Source organism: Tachysurus fulvidraco, chromosome 11 (genome assembly GCF_022655615.1).
Source record: "Tachysurus fulvidraco isolate hzauxx_2018 chromosome 11, HZAU_PFXX_2.0, whole genome shotgun sequence".
Taxonomy (NCBI): domain Eukaryota; kingdom Metazoa; phylum Chordata; class Actinopteri; order Siluriformes; family Bagridae; genus Tachysurus; species Tachysurus fulvidraco.
Genome location: NC_062528.1, coordinates 20,014,956 through 20,030,257, shown reverse-complemented (window position 1 = coordinate 20,030,257; position 15,302 = coordinate 20,014,956). Strand labels below are relative to the sequence as shown.

Genomic DNA, 15,302 nt, shown 5'->3' with positions numbered 1-15,302 from the left:
CTTTCTTCTCATGTTTTACAATGTTTACATACGAAGACTTGACTTATTTTTATTTTTTATTTTGTACATTTTTATTACTTTGTACTGAGTAATATTAAAAATATATTTATTAATTATTTATTTACAAATTAAAAAATAATAAAAACTAATATTACAAAGAAACAAACAAACAAACAAACAAATAAATAAATAAGGAAAAATATAATATTTTTGCAGTTAAGTAGAAGAGGAAGACTATATACATTAATAAATGTTTAAAGTTTAATCCATATATCCTGTGTTTCCAGCCATAGAAAGAGCACAAGGTATTGTAGCTGCTTACAGGAACATGATCACATATGGAAAGCACTTTTCTTAGCCAAAGATGAGCATGAGACGGACTGAAGGTCCAAAGTTTAAAATTAGACACACTCATGTTCCCGTTAGCAGGAAATGGGAGACCTCGGAGACTTCGAAGCGTGAGGCCTGAAGTTATACACCATTAAGCTCTCGGATCACACACTTGAGAGAGTCCTAAACCCTGGCTGAAATGAAAACTGAAATCTCAACACATGAGTCTGAATTCTTCATTTTTAAGCAGCTACAATTACACGTTACGGCGCAACCGGTAACAAAAAGTATCACCGTTAAACAAAAGAGTCTGCAGAGACTCAACCAACAGTAAACTAATAACAAAATATTATAAAAGCGTTCCAGATATTATTACCATAAATCCCAGACATCGGCCTACAGAAACAATTGCACTTTATTGAATTACTGAAGCGCAGACATGCACAAGCGTTCACTACCAAAACGAATGCGGTGACACAGCAAAGTCGTCATTTATATCTCTGGAGGATTTGGCTGGTTATGTGCCGCTGACCTGGATATGATGAGACTCAATGGAGCCTAATTCACATGTGGAGAGCAATAAATTGCCAGTGAGACTTCCCACTCGTCACAGTTTATTTCTCTCCTCCGTGGCCAGAATCCTCAAACAGCTCACTCCATCCAGGAATAGCAATCTTCAGAAGATCCTAAAACCTTCTGTAGTTTACACGTGATGAGGTTTACACTCAGATCCGAAAACATATGAATTCAATACAGATTGCTATAGAGCTGAACAGCCTCTGTATATAATACTAACTTTTACAGTAAATTGAATTTTTAGTGAGAATGCAAGCTGTAAAAGTTCCAAGTTCTAAGACTGACATACCATGAAGGATGAGATTTAAATAAACAAAAATGGGAAATAGTATTTATTTATTCATTCATTCATTCATTCATTTTCTATCGCTTATCCGAACTTCTCGGGTCACGGGGTCAGGGGTCATTGGGCATCAAGGCAGGATACACCCTGGACAAAGTGCCGACCCATCGCAGGGCACACACACTCTCATTCACTCACACACTCACACACTACAGACAATTTTCCAGATATATATATGTTTGTTTGTTTGTTTGTTATTATTATTATTATTATTATTATTATTATTATTATTATTATTATTATTATTATTATTATTATTATTATTTGTTCAAGCCACCAATCAGAGATGCCACAGCTAGCATAAAACGTGGCTAAACAGCCACTCCATTTGAAATAAAACTAATACAGTGTGCTTACTTTTTAGGTAAACTCCATGAATATGACTAGGTAGGTTGGAAATATACAGTAGTTCATACCTGATTTTTGGAATGTACTGAACACAGCGAACGCATGAAGGGATTTTATACATCGCTTCTGTTAAAGAAAAGCTGAATTAGCAGAACAAATATCCTAGTGGTTAGGGGTTGTGGGTTTGAGCCTCGGGCCGGCCACGACTGAGGAGCCAAAGACGACTTGAGCAAGGCACCGAACCCCCCCAACTGCTCCCAGGATAAATGTCTGCCCACTGCTCCGGGTGTGTGTTCACAGTGTGTGTGTGTGTGTGTGTGTGTGTGTGTGTGTGTGTGTGTGTGTGTGTGTGTGTGTGTGTGTGTGTGTGTGTGTGTGTGTTCACTGCTGTGTGTGTGCACTTTGGATTAGTTAAACACAGAGAACAAATTCTGAGTATGGGTCACAGTACTTATATCACGTCACTTTCACTTTTTCAAACCGTTACCTTACTTTTATTGAGTAAGTTCTGTAGGTTTGTTTTTACAATGAATGAGATGTGATGATATTTGTCTCAAACCTCTGAATGTGGACCACGATGGACCTTAAGGAAGCACTTGAGCTTGTTTATCAGGACACATGTTAATGCAAAGTGTCAAGGCTTAAAAAGAAATATACACACCTTAAACATCTAACATCATTAAATCCACCCGTGCATGAAGACTTTAGCATTTAACCAGTTTGCACTGTAGCCCCCCCCCCCCCCCAAGGTCTGAGAAGCCAGGTGATCCATGACTTTATTTCTATTAAATAACTCTATATATATTTATAATAAGTCTATAAATCATAATTCAATAGAGAAGTGTTAAATGAGTAAAAAGTTGAAGTATTAAAAGATGTATTACTACAATAAAAAGGCTTTTTTTTTTGTTTTTTTCAAATGACAGATATCAAGGCAGATCATCATGATTGGGTTCCAGGTCACTGGAGATTGTACACACTTGGATTAATGCATTTTGAATATTAAGCAGTAAACGGATTCATCTTTTCTCTCTCATTAAATGATGCCACATGATACAGCGTACACTGTACATGCTGGCATGTGAAAGTGTCAGCGTGTACAAGTGTGTGTGTGTGTGTGTGTGTGTGTGTGTGTGTGTGTGTGTGTGTGTGTGTGTGTGTGTGCTGCAGTGCGACTGTCCTTGTGTCTGCTTCTGTGGTAATTAGGCAGAGTCTGCGTCATGGTCTCACTTTGAGACGAGACGACAGGAGACAAGCGGACACAGGATGACAAAGAAAAACAGGATAAGTAGAGAATAAAGAAAGACTGAGAGAGGCACAGGAGTAAGAGAGAAGAAGATGGAGTGATAGGAGTGACAATGAGTCACAATGAGTGTTTCATTGTGTCTGTGGAATAAGCAGAATCTATTAAAACAAGACCAGATGCACACAGGCTTATTTGTGGATACAATTGTGTTAATGGTAACTGGACCAAATAATCCACTTCACATTAATGTCATGATACAGTCTTACCAAGAACAGAGCTACTTTTAACAGTTAAAAAGGGGGAGAATAATAAAATATACGTACGATCATACATGAAGACGTAGCTGACGGGGAAACAATAAATTATAACAGATCAGTTATGGGACATTCATTCATTCATTCATTCATTCATGCATTCATTCATTCATATATCTGCTTATATATGCATTCATTTATTCATTTATTAATTCACTTATTTACTTATTAATTCTTTCATTTAATAATTCATTCATTAATTCAGTAATTCATTAAATCATTCATTCAAACACTTACTTATATACTAATTTATTTGTTCATTTGTTTATGTATATACTTATTCTTTTATTCATTCATTCATTCATTTATTCTCTTAAATATATATATATATATATATATATATATATATATATATATATATATATATATATATATATATACTTATTCTTTTATTCATTCATTCATTCATTCATTCATTCCCTTATATATATATTCATTCATTCATTCATTTACTTTTTTATCATTTATTTATTTTTCATTTACTTATTTGTTCAGCTGTTCATTTGCTCATTCATTCATTCATTCATTCATTCATTCATTCATTTATTAATTTAATTATTTATTCACTCATTCATTCATTCATTCATTCGTTCGTTTTTTCCCATCCTTCATCCATTTGCTTTTATTTATAAATTCCTTTCATTGCTAAATGATCTGATTCATCAGATGTTGGTGATTAATTGTCAAAATCAATGTGTATGATATTAATCCCCGTGTTTTAATACAATATCATTTCAATAGTACCTTAAATGGAGACTTGTAGAACAGACAGTTCACATTAATTACAAAGTGTTTCTTTTAATCAATAAATTATTTACTTAGCAAATTGCTGGATTATAAGAGGATTTTGGGATGTAATGTTGAAGAAAATAATTAACTTCAAAGCATTTAAAGTAAATCCATCATAAATGAGTATAATAGTCTATTGAAATCTGTCTTTCCAGAGACAATATAAGAGACTCCTAACCTTTAACTGAAGAGATTTTATTTTTAGTCTTGGCTCACTTCTTATCATGTTTAATGATAATATAAGACAAGGAATCTGAGATACTTCTCAATACAAAACATCTCCAGGGGTCTGAGGTCCTCTCTTGTGGACTTCTCTTTAGCCTGTGGTGCATTTCTTTAATGATGTGAGCATTCATGATGTGAGAAATTAATGAGAAATAAAATGTGCTGTGTCAAGTTGAACTATTTTCCGGTGTCAGACGGAATAAATCATGATCACACGATGAGGTCGCGATATCTCACGTCTGAACTCGCTCCGCTCCCTGTGTTATCTCCTCTCGGATTCAACATGCTGTTGTGTATCTAATTCTTTAATTAGACGTGATTCAATACCATCCCCATTTGTTGAGCAATTATGATTGCCTAATGTTCCGGCTCTGTGTCTCTCTGTCTACTGTATTGATTACGCTTTGCAGAGACTGTGGCATTGAGAGAGACATTTCAAGCACTGCATAACAAAGACGTCACAAAAAATAAGAAAGAAAATGTTGGGGGGGTAAAAAGAAGAAAACGAGGAAAGTTATTGAGGAGGTAAAAGCAGCATTCTACTAATTAAACTTTAATTACGGTGCCATTTCTGATGTGATAAGCGTCTGCTCTGAAATTCGATAATGAACCGTCCCTAGCCGCAACAATTAAAGCTCTCGACTAATGGACTAACATCTTAATGGACTTAATTCTTCCACTAATGGACATACTGTAACCGTGCACCGGCAAGATGGGAACAGGCAAACACATCTGCCCTGATGGTTCGTAAGCTCTTTTTTCTTAAAGATTTTGCTGTGTCATCCTTCTGAATCCCAGAATCAGTGGCATATCCATCATCTGTGCTCCATAAGTTTTCTGTTAGTGGATTACTGTCACTGTCAATGCGCCACATACCACAATAAACTGATAATCCACACGCCAGGACAGTTCCTTATCATTACTGCTGCAGCAAGGCATTATGGGATGCATTAATGCCATTTTTTTAATGTCGGATGTCAGAAAATGACAAAAAAAAAAAAAACAATGACAGTGTCTTTGTAATAACTGCTTTGATTCTTGCTTTGGTTCATGTTAGTCACAGGGTCATGGCTGACATCGTACAGTGCTTTCCATGCTAACTTCCAGCTATTTATAGAGAGAAATGTTGGTGTCCAGCCAATCTTCACTGCAAACACAGCCTTAATGGGTATTAGTATGAGATGCCCTTGGTGCCCTTAATGCCCCTAAAGAAATCTTTTAGCATTTTATTTTCATACTAGTAACATCATAGCGGTCATTCGCACTTTGTCGCTATTGGACCGTGCAAGAAACTACATTACAAAAGGGCAATCGGTAAACAAACCGAAACAAAAAAAAACAAAAACATAAACAGACATGAACAGAATGTATAACACAACACAAACCTCCAAGGCTTAGACACAACAACACAGGTGCACAATGAGCCTATCAGCCGATTTAAAGTATTAACCTAAAAAGAGACAAAAATAAATACAACTGGTGATGAAAACAAAAACATATGAGGTGAATTTGGCAAAACAGCTTAAAAGCAGGACAGAAAAGTTTAATTACTTGCTTAGGTTTATCAAACAAATGTCCATCCATCCATCCATCCATCCATCTATCTTCTGAACCATTTATCATACACAGGGTCACACTGAACCTAGAGTCTAATCCCAGTGCACAAGATAGGCTTCATCCTGGATGGAGCTCCAACTCATCACAGGGATTAATCCCATTACACATGTCTTTGGACTCATTGAAACTCAGGGAAACCAGAGAACCAGGAGGAAACCCTTGAAGCAAAAGGAGACCACACAAACTCCACAAACACAGGGTGGAGACTGGAATTAAACCCGCGACCCTGGAGGTGTCAAGCAAACATGCTGTAGATGAATTCCCAATGTTTGTCACGGGGTACTTGGCACTTTTACAACAGTTCATATACATAGTCTGTTGCCATCAATTTATCATTTATCTGTTCTCTAGTTTATTGTGAAACTTGTCACCTGATTTCTCCTTATTATGGAGTTTGTATCTTTATCCAGTTGCTTTATTTTTATGCTGAATATGTAAGCATCAAATGTTCTCCATCGCTGTTTGTCTTTAGCAAATATCTCCCTGTAGGAGTTTGCATGCTAGCTTAATAATTTAGGAATTGCATACAGCTTCTCAGATATTTCTTAGCCGGATTTTGTCATTTATGCTAGCAGAGGATAACCATGACCATCACATCGAGATAAACAATAAGGATTATTATCCTTTAGTAGCCGATTATTTATATTCTGAGGGTCACAGATATTTGCACCACACACTTCTATGGTAAATTATTTCCTAGTAAAACTTTGGTAGTTTAACTCTTTAACTACAGTATACTGCTACACTTTATAGGTTCATTTTCATTGAATGTTTAATAGAATGTAATGTATTTTTCTATTATTTGAATATTATTTACTTCCTTTTAAATATTGAGCATATCTACTTATGTTGCTTTAAGTGTAATATAAAGCTTTTTTTTGTTTTATTTTATTAATAATAAAATTTATAAATATTTTTTTTCCGTTTTTTTTATTTTATTAATTTATAATATATTAAATTATATCGATGAATCAAATGTAATAATTTTTTACAAATCTTTTACACATTATACCAAGCAAATTTCTATTTCAAGCAAATTTATTTGATCAAATTTGTTTATTTTTAATAGTTTTATTAAATACGTCAAATTTACGAATACCGTCCGTCATTCTTTAAACATTATTCTGTAATTACTTTCGCTGACACTAGAAAGAATCTTTCTCTTATGTTCTCAGATTATTAACTCACGTTCCTTTTTTATTACATCGGCATTCAGCCCAATTCCATCCACCGAATCGTATCAGCATATTTTTGAAAAATTACATGAAGGTCCAAAAGGCACTTCAAACAGAGCAACCCCACTAACATCGAACATCAAAAACACATCATACATCCACACGAATTATATTTGCTTAACACAAAAGCTAAAAGGATTTTTTTTTTTACATAATTACTGACAAAACACCTAAAGCGAAGCGATCAATTGAGAGTGCTGTTAAAACATTTTCCACACTGGTTCACTGCTGAGAAAAAAAGAACAATCACAGCTGACAGAAGCCACTCAATATGGGCGAGCGAGGTCACGCGTCTAACGAGCTAAAAAACGGTCGTGTAAGTAGTTTTTTTCTTTTGTTTCATTGCTTTGGTTTATGTGAGCATGAAAGCATCACATGGACAGTGTTACAGCATTGTGCTCTTACTATATGGGCTCAAGTGTACTTTCAGGGTGTTTTATGGTGCACTTTGCAGTGATCAAGCCACTGATAAGCAACAGCATGGCAGCTGGGAAACATTAGATTATGGTTATGTAAAAGAAATATGTATGTTACATCAAATACACCAACAGACACAAGGGAAATATGCACGTGAATGAACATGTCCTGCTTTACTGTATCACTCTGTATCTATTATATACTGCATACTATTATTCATTGTAGTGAGGGTTAAAGTACGCAAGTTGCAAGTATGATCATTTGGTAGACAAATTTATCTGTCAATCGTATTCATCTGCCAATCGTATTCATCTGCCAATGGAGTTTGATTTTAATTGCGAAACCGACATGGACTTTTCAATTAGTATAAAGAAACAAACAATGTTCTGTCTGTGAGTTTGATCTAAAATAAGCCAGGACTCTGTTGGCTTTCAGTGTGAGACGTGTGTTTTTGCCTCTGTTGATAATCTTACACAGAATTTTAGTGGTTAATGATATGGAAATGGGTTTGATATCAACGTTTACTTTAAAGATACAAACATTTGTGTGAGAAAAATCTAACCTGGAACTGGAACTTTTTTATTGATATATTTGCCCCTTTAAGATTTCGGACATTCAACGAGAAGATGAACTCCTTGGAGTATATTGAGGACAGCATCCTTCTAATCAATACAGATGATTATCAGACGGTATCTGACTGTAGAAAGGAGAATTTTCATATAAACACTCTGTGGTGTTTATAACAGTTTATAATCACATCCTCCAGCATCACCAAAATGAGGATGAGTTTCACTTTTGTGTCTGGTTCCTCTCAAGGTTTCTTCCTCTTCCATCTAAGGGAAACTTCCTCACTACAGTCACCTCGGTCACCTCAGATTTTTCATTGGGAATAAATACAAACACATTTAAATATAAAACTAATATTAATCAGGAACTTTTGTATAATATAAATCTTAGTATTTCTGATGATCTGTGTCAACTGGTTAAGGCTCTGGGTTGTTGATCGGAGGATCTGGGTTCAAGGCCCAGCACAGCCAAGCTGCCACTGCTGGGCCCTTGACCAAGGCCCTCAACCCTCCCTGCTCCAGGGGCGCTGTATTATAGCGGGTGCTGTATCATAGCGGGCGCTGTATCATAGCGGGCGCTGTATCATAGCGGGCACTCTATCATAGCGGGCGCTGTATCATAGCGGGTGCTGTATCATAGCGGGCGCTGTATCATAGCGGGCGCTGTATCATAGCTGCCCTGCACTCTGACCCCAACCTCCTTAGTTGGGGTATATGAAGAAAAGAATTCCACAGTGCTGTAATGTATATGTTGGCGATAATAAAGGCTTCTGTGCCCCGTTCTATTCTTTTCTATAAATACTGACAGAACGAGCCTGACTAGCATAAAGATTTATCTGTGTTAGATATGCTATCAGGAACAGTTCTGAGGAAAAAATGCAAAAAAAAAAAAAAAGGAAAATTCTATTAAATTGTTTGTAACTGAAATAGACACAAAATGTATAGAAAAAGAAAAATAAGCTGTTTAGCTTTGCTAAATTGTCTCCTTTAGCATGTTTACATACAGCATGGGCAAGAAATTAGCATAAGAGGATTAGCTACCACAGTGTAGTTAGGGTCTTTAGAGTTGTGTGGCTTTTTTTTTTAATAGATTTCGGTCGATAGTCATTTCTTTGGTATACACTGGATAAATTTTTGTTGTTCACATACAGGTTTAATTTGTGCATCGTTGCCTTTACATAGTCTTCTTTGTTTAAAGCCTGTTGAAAAACAGCATTATGAAGAAGCTAAGACATGTGCAGCTGCCCTCCGGATTAAACAGCTAATCAATGCTTCAATTAATAAAGCTATTTAACAGTCGGTACCCAATGGAAAAGCGAACCTTGGTGCCATGGCAACCACTCCTCAGGCTGTGTGCGATGGGGGAGTTTGGTACGTGTGAATTACCGTTTTATGTTTTCACACCAAACACACACACAGGTGTTAACGCAGATACAGTGTGTGGTATACGAGTACAAGGTGCCTCACAAAGAAACTCTACTTATATCGACTAAATGTGGAAACGTGAGAAAAATGTAAGCACACAAATGGCAAATGAAGGTTTTTCAAAAGGCTGACGTCATGGTAAGCAAAAAATATCCCATGAGGTTTGACTTAAGAATAAAATTAGTCTGCTTTCATTAAAATCCGGTAGAATTCAACATTTTCGTGGCACGCTGTTATAGAAAATAATCAACACTGGGATAGTGTTCTGAAACCCAACGCAAAGTGGAGCAATGCTGATTATTTCCCAACAATTGTACAACAAAAAGAAATTTTAATTAAAAATGTCACACTCCTGGTGTCCTTACCCAAATGTTAAACATATACTTCACCATATCAAAAATCATCAATTATGCACCTTCATGATCACTTTTTATGGAGCTTCTGCCATACAAGTCATCAGAACGATATGTTTCTTTGGAAATAGCCATGTTCAAAAACGAACACATTGATATGAGTCGAATTCGAGAAAAAAATGTAGTGAATGAAATCTACCAGTCTGATTACTCACTCTCATTTTCTACCGCTTATCCGAACTTCTCGGGTCACGGGGAACCTGTGCCTATCTCAGGCGTCATCGGGCATCGAGGCAGGATACACCCTGGACGGAGTGCCAACCCATCACAGGGCACACACACACTCTCATTCACTCACACACTCACACACTACGGACAATTTTCCAGAGATGCCAATCAACCTACCATGCATGTCTTTGGATCGGGGGAGGAAACCAGAGTACTCGGAGGAAACCCCAGAGGCACGGGGAGAACATGCAAGCTCCACACACACCAGGCAGAGGCGGGAATCGAACCCCCAACCCTGGAGGTGTGAGGCAAATGTGCTAACCACTAAGCCACTGTGTCACCCTCCAGTGTGTATATAAGCGGTAGAAAATGAATGAATGAATGAAACACACAGGAAACACTAGACAGTTAGATACATCAGGAACATCAGGAACAAAACAAAGCACCAAACACAAGAGACACCCAAACTATGATAAAGACACAACAAAAAACAAATTCAACACAACACAACAGGTGTGTAGAAGTGGGACGGACTAAGGGTCGGGTGGGACAAACACACCTGAAGACACAAAACAAGCAAGAGTGTCAGAGTTCGCTTGGACATTTCTTTCTCAGAACACTAGGGGGTGTTCTGGCAGTGTGTGTTAAGTTCTGTGCCATGTGCTTTTGTTTGTTTTGTGTCTTCAGGTGCGTTTGTACTGCCTGATCCTTCCTTCCTTTGTCCCGTCCTAATGTATCATTAACCACTTCGTCTATTTGTACCTGTTGGTTGCATTTTTTTCTCTTCCTTTGAGCCCTAGCCGTATTTTGCGTGTTTTTTGGTGCTTTGCTTTATGGTCCTGATTGCTGTTATCTTCTTTGGTTTTTATCTGTCTCGTGTCTTGTGTGTCAATTTTGTTATTTTATTAAAACTCCTGTCTTGATTCAGATCACCATTTTCTCCCTATTTTTATTTCTTATTGTAATCACTCTGGGTTACAATTGCATCAGTCAGTCTCTGTGGTGGGCGGAGTCTTTGGTGTCATTGGTGATTTTAATATGAAGTCATCGTCTGTACTCGCACCATAAAGTATATTTAAAGTCTATAACTATTTAAAGGTCCCTTGACTGAAGTATACTGGTATACTGGTTTAATATTACACCCCATCTTCAGTGTCACGTTACAGACTCTGTCCATCTGCTATGTTATTCTAACCTTTGCGGTTCCTCAAGAGTCCACTGTGTAGATTTTTATTATTATAATTATTTTATATTTGGATTCCCGTCCCCTATCGACTCCTGCAACAGACTATTAAATCCTAACCCGCTGCGTCTCCTCTCGACGTGCTCTTACTCTCGGCTCCACGGCTTCTGAATGGAACATATTGATTTTGGCAGAGACTCAGTGGCTGGTGAGGAAACTTCAATCCAAATCATAGCTCCAGCACCCACGAGGGACCAGTTGATATATATACAATATCTAAAATATATATATATACACTTCCTGAGCTGCTCATAAGTTTACTCATGCTCAGGAGACTGTTTAAAGGAGCAAACTGAAAATGAATATTTCAGACAAAACTCATTTGTTCGTTGCTTGAAGCATAGCGGCTTTTTTTATATACCTTTATACCAGTGCTGTCGGATTCTCCGCTCTGATCGGTCAGATGCTGTTGATTCATTTTCTATAACAGGGGCTGTTAAACTCTGAATCACCGTTTATATTAATATCTTTGTTTTAAAGAAACGCTTCACAAAAAAAAATCGTAATCATTGATATAGTGAAGGTTTAATAGGAGGAGACTCCAGTGTCAGAGCTTCACATATATTGTATATAAAGCTCTAACTTTGGGTTTTCTAACTCAGAAAAGACTTCATACTTTTTTTTTCTTTGTAACAAAAACAAACAGGCTTCAAGAAAGCCTGAAAAGGAAAGAGACCAGTACAAGCTCTAGTGACAAAATTAACTAACTTGTTTCATGGTCATATTACAATAAAACTTTAAACACACTTACAGTGTAAATGAATAAAAAGTATGATGTGTCCCGTTTTATTTAAAAAAACAAACAAAACTAAACTAAAAGAGTTTATATTGTTAGGGAAATTTGCTGTAGTATTACAGCAATAAAACACCTTTTTATTTATTTATTTTTTTTATAAAACTTCAGAGTGGAAACAGCTTTTATTGAAACACTACCTGTGTCCCATATAACATACTACACACTGCAAATTTACACTAAGTACTCTAGAGTGTAGTGTATGAATGGAAAAGGGTTTTATTTGTAGTTATTTTTAGTTATAGATGGTTTATTTATTTTTTTAAATGTTGGGAAATGCGGGGCACGGTGGCTTAGTGGTTAGCACGTTCGCCTCACACCTCCAGGGTCGGGGTTCGATTCCTGCCTCCGCCTTGTGTATGCAGAGTTTGCATGTTCTCCCCGTGCCTCGGGGGTTTCCTCCGGGTACTCCGGTTTCCTCCCCCGGTCCAAAGACATGCATGGTAGGTTAATTGGCATCTCTGGAAAATTGTCCATAGTGTGTGAATGAGAGTGTGTGTGCCCTGTGATGGGTTGGCACCCCGTCCAGGGTGTATCCTGCCTTGATGCCCGATGATGCCTGAGATAGGCACAGGCTCCCTGTGACCCGAGGTAGTTCGGATAAAGCGGTAGAAAGTGAGTGAGTGTTGGGAAATAAGATTTCACGTACACTGGGTTGCATCACTCAGGTATTTCAAGTGCACTTTTTCTTCCACTAGTTTGGGCATCACCAAATGGTGGACCGCGGTCTGGAACCGGACCGAGTGACGGGTCTTCCCGGACCCGTTAAAATTCTAATATTATCATGTTAAGCATCTCCTTATTATAATCTACTATTATAAGATTATATAAGCTCTTTAATATTAATAAAAAGATCAATCGTTCATTCATGTGCAGTTAAACTAGTTATTACGACAGGAGCGTCATCAAAAGCCAAGCCAAAAACAGATTGTTTCTGTTCCATACTCCAGAGCAGAAGGTGGCAGTAATGCACCTAATTATGCTGGCAGGACAATTAAGATTAAAACTGCTGGCAGGACAGTCACATGTCCATTTCTCTCAGTAGGAACGGAAGATGGAAAGGGAGTAAGGAGAGGTGGAAAGGAGAGAGGAAAAAGGGAGCTGCTCAAAGCTCTGCACTTTTCTTTTATTCAGTAAATTCTGCCCCGTTCTATTTTACTTGAAATGTTCTTTTGCCTAAAGTTCCTGTGTTATTAATGTAGTTAATGTTTAAAAAAGGGGCAGCTCAAAAGTCTTTGGTTTCATTTTTTTCTTAAAGATTAAAAGCACTTTTATTTTATTCAGAAGATTCTGAATGTTTTACATTACTTGAAATCTAGGCCCTAAGTTCAGGCTGCACAAAGCTGTGTTTGTACTTTTTATTTATTTTATTCAGAAGAAATTCAGTGTCTGTTGTCTGTTACTTGACATGTAGTAAAGACAACTACAGGATTGTTTTCCATTCAAGTGCCAGACAAGTTCAGACTGTGAAAACACTTGAAATTTAACAATAAATGATATAGAAATGTATGTGTGTTATTGATTTTATTAACATGAGGGTGCATCGGACCTTTGCTGGGAGGAAATTTTAGTAACTGAACCTCTTTGAATTTTAATTGAATACCCCTGCACTAGTTAATCCCACTAGTCACATAAAAAGTACTGTTTATTTTCCCATAAAATCATGTCCCTAATAGTATTCCTTACTTTTGTAACATAGCCACACTTGGTGTATATCTAATTCTTCTAATTATTACTTTATTCCCACTGATGTACAATCCTAAGTGAATGAACTCACAGCATTTTATTCTTTTACGATGGTTTGCAAAAAAATGTGGCAGTGGTGGCTAAAGTGGTTAAGACTCTGGGTTGTTGATCAGAGGATCAGGGTTCAAGCCCCAACACTGCGTAGCTGTCACTGTTGGGCCCTTGAGCAAGGCTCTTAACTTTTCCAGCTCTGGGGCAGTGGTGGCTCAAGTGGTTAAGGGTCTGGGGCAGAGGTAGTACAAGTGGGTAAGGCTCTGGGGCAGTGGTGGTACATGTGGTTAAAGCTCTGGAGCAGTGGTGGTACAAGTGGTTAAGGCTTTGGGGCAGTGATGGTACAAGTGGATAAGGCTCTGGGGCAGTGGTTGCATAAGCAGTTAAGGCTCTGTGTTGTGGATCAGGGTTCAAGCCCCTACAATGCCAAGCTGTCACTGTTGGGCCCTTGAGAAAGGCCCTTAACCCTACCTGCTCCAGGGATGCTGCATCATGTCTGACCCCAACCTCCAAAGTTGGGATATGTGAAGGAAGATATATTTCACTGTGCTGTAATAGATATGTGACAAAATAATAAGAAACTTTTTATTCTATTCTATTGGTCAGTCTCCCAATATTGTGTACAAGGTAAGAAAATTTGTCCCACTAATACTTAGTCATCTTGAAGCGAGTTTATTATTAATATGAGCAGTAATCTTGACTTTTAAGCACGTGGAGCACTTTGTTTACATGCAGGCCGAAAGCGGAGACAGGGGGCAGCCCGTAGGATTCAGTGTACAGCAAATAGGGAGAGAAAGGAACGAGGGTGGAGGAGAAAAAGTGAGTTCTAAAAATAGCTCAGAAAGCCACATTCTGTGGCTCTGTAAATAGGTGCCTCTGTCAGTGTGGCACTGGTTAAAGAGACAAAAGCAGCTCATCCGGTGCTCGTACCAATGCCAACAAGAGTTCAATAGATAAATGTGGGGTCAGGCAGGAAACAGTAGGAAAAACGTTTACATCAGAGCCCGACGAAACAATCGGTCAAAAAGCAGAGCACACAGGTCTGCTGTATGCAGCTGAACATACTGACGTATTTCTAATAACGGTGAATAGACACACTTTTATCAGGTAGCTCAATCAATGTGTTATAGAAGGCTGCTGTGGAATAAACGGTACAATAATGCTAGGTGTTTTTTTTTTAGCTAAAATGCTGTGTCATTCAGTGTATTTAGTGATGCTGCTCAGTGACACACACACACACACATACACACACACACACACACACACACACACACAAAGGCATGAATATGTAGGGTGTACATCAGGTCAGACAAAGTACTGGAATTTATTGTGTCTAATATGCCATTTCAAGATACTAATTTAGGTCTCATGTACAAAATTAAAAAAAAACTTGTTAAATTTACTTAATCGGTTCCACCTGATTAAACTGAGTAACATTCACCAGTGTTGGGCAGTAGCGAGTTACTGTAACGCAGTTACATTTGACAGTAACTAATACTCTAACGCATTACATTTTA

At 37.5% G+C, this 15,302-nt stretch overlaps 1 protein-coding gene across 8 annotated transcripts in view; it reads right to left on the bottom strand.

Moving 5' to 3' along the window:
• The window catches only part of rap1gap2a (RAP1 GTPase activating protein 2a), a 125,555-nt gene that overhangs the window by 35,847 nt on the left and 74,406 nt on the right, over positions 1–15,302 (bottom strand). The window lies entirely within an intron of this gene.